Genomic DNA, 2,563 nt, shown 5'->3' on the forward strand with positions numbered 1-2,563 from the left:
CATTCATCACACTAACAGAAAACTTTATAGAAGTCACCTTGTATCCTCCTGTAGTCACTCAACGATGACACCTTCCCGTACACCACAGCGTTATTAGCAAACAGAGGCAAATTCCTGCCCACCGAATCTGTCAGATCATTTGTATATATAGAGAATCTTACGTCTCACCGTTTCTTACCGGCATTAATTTATCGTACTTGTGAATCGCAGTTATCGATTGGTAATATTTTAGTAATACCAGTTATTAGTAAACCTTTCAGTTTCTGAAGTGCATCATAATTTAAAGGTTTTCCGTTATTTTAACTACAACCAATATTGCCATTGTTTTGAATGTGGAGGCCATCGTAGCCAGAGAAATGATACACGCATGTGGGTGACATTGGTTAACTGATTCCCGTGTAAATGACACATAAAGTCACTTTCTAAAGCAGCACTTTCCATCGTGCTAATATAATACGCGTTGGAATCTTCTCCATTAAATTTTATCTAATACGTTTGGCTGATTGCTTTTCAAACAGAAAGTGGCGAATAAAATCAGACCTCGCGAAAATACTGCTATAAGAACAGTCTCTCATTAACCTACTAATCAAGGAGCCCCTTCTGTTATAAGTGGAATGCTGATTTTATCACAGTACCTGCCCGAATGACGTTCTTAATAAAATGCAGCGACCGTGGAAAACAATCACAGTCCTGTTACGTCGATGTAAAAGCTTAAGGAAGTCACGTTCGGGCAGACATTTAAGTGCAAAGCACTCACTGGGGAATATTTACGTCCTATGGAAATTTCCCGAGCCGCTTTGCGATCCTGACTTACCTCCAGGGAGTAATCATTATATTTTCGTAGGCACCCATTGGATGGGATGCTAGTAAAGAAAGCCGTTAGACAACGGGTACCGAAATGTATCATCTTACCTACATGTGTCTTAGAATTCGACTAGCGACAGGCTCAGAACTGAAACAAGCATTGCTCGCCCATTAACGTCGATAGCACAAATCACATATTGTTTTCAGTTTACGATGCATTCAGCTTACTTTTAAGGATTTCTAGGCCACAAGGCGGTTATGTAAACTATGAGAGTGTGGAAGGTTAATCCGACTAGATCTGACTTTTTGTTCCTCTCCTTGCTCGCCGAAGACACCCCACAGTGCCGCCAGTGGAGCTGTAATGACCGTCTGCCAACTAGCTTCACGCTCTTATCTATAACACGTTTTCAATACACTAGTCAACCGCAGCATCGACCGTGTTACATACGATGTTTTAACAAAAAAATACCTGTAAATTATGCTCCGTAGTATCGAGATTCTGGATGAATTATATCTTGCTGCATTTACTACCACATATGATTATTTAATTTATGGAGAGGTTTTTGTGGACGTCTTCTAGTAGACACTCTCCGTCTTCAGGCCACGAGTGGCCTACCGGGACCATCCGACCGCCGTGTCATCCTCAGTGGAGGATGCGGATAAGAGGGGCGTGGAGTCAGCACACCGCTCTCCCGGTCGTTATGATGGTATTCTTGACCGACGCCGCTGCTATTCGGTAGAGTAGCTCCAGAATTGGCATCACGAGGCTGAGTGCACCCCGAAAAATGGCAACAGCGCATGGAGGCCTGAATGGTCACCCATTCAAGTGCCGACCACGCCCAACAGCGCTTAACTTTGGTGATCACACGAGAACCGGTGTATCCACTGCGGCAATGCCGTTGCCTTCTAGCAGACAAACGCTCAAAAACAGTTGTCAACTGCACACACCTGTTTTTAAGTTTTTTCGTGTAATCACATCTCCGACACAAACTGTACTCGTAATTACGCAATTACACGAATTATGTTCTAGGATACTTACTTACTATAAGTATTTTTTTGGCAAGATGTTGTTTATTAAGTTGTTTTAACAGTCAGTTTGCAGAACAAAAAACAGTCAAATTGGCCACTTCCAGGATTCTGACAGAAATGTCGCGAAAAGGGGTGACAGGAATATCTTTTCCTTACTCCATTACACGATAAAAACGAGTAGCAACTTGTACAACGAGAAATGTTAGTGTGATGGTATGTTATTCCCAGAAATATGGAGTGTTCATCTCACTGATCGGTCAACTGTACAAATTACCAACTAATATGAGATTCTAGTTAAATGTTAAGTAGACAGTGCTCACTTTGGACACTTGTTTTTCTTTTAATTTAATTTCCAGGATCGATATTTTGAACTGACGTAATTGGATGAAGAGGTTTTGGAAATATAGATCTGGGTGGAATAGGAGTGTCTTCATTTTGGCTTTTCTCATCTTCTTGTTTTGTGGTTTCCAATTCTGGTATAATCTATAAACCGCTAATAAACAGTTTTTTATTTATTTTTTTAGAGTGACGGATTTGATGTTGTTTAGGTGGCAGAGAAAAGGGGATGATTTCGATAACAAGTATTACTACGAATTGCTCGTGAAGGTTCCTTGATGAGGAGCTGTAAGACAACGGGACGCTCGATCTAAATTTAAACAGTGAAAATGACCGTATAACCAAGTAATGACCTAATCTCGTTACGTTACACTGAATGAACTAAAGTATGTAA

At 40.9% G+C, this 2,563-nt stretch overlaps 1 pseudogene; it reads right to left on the reverse strand.

Moving 5' to 3' along the window:
* Positions 1-1,590: 1,590 nt before the first annotated feature.
* On the reverse strand, positions 1,591-1,708 carry LOC124724027 (annotated as a pseudogene).
* Between the last annotated feature and the right edge of the window lie 855 nt (positions 1,709-2,563).

This window comes from Schistocerca piceifrons, chromosome 1, assembly GCF_021461385.2.
Source record: "Schistocerca piceifrons isolate TAMUIC-IGC-003096 chromosome 1, iqSchPice1.1, whole genome shotgun sequence".
Taxonomy (NCBI): domain Eukaryota; kingdom Metazoa; phylum Arthropoda; class Insecta; order Orthoptera; family Acrididae; genus Schistocerca; species Schistocerca piceifrons.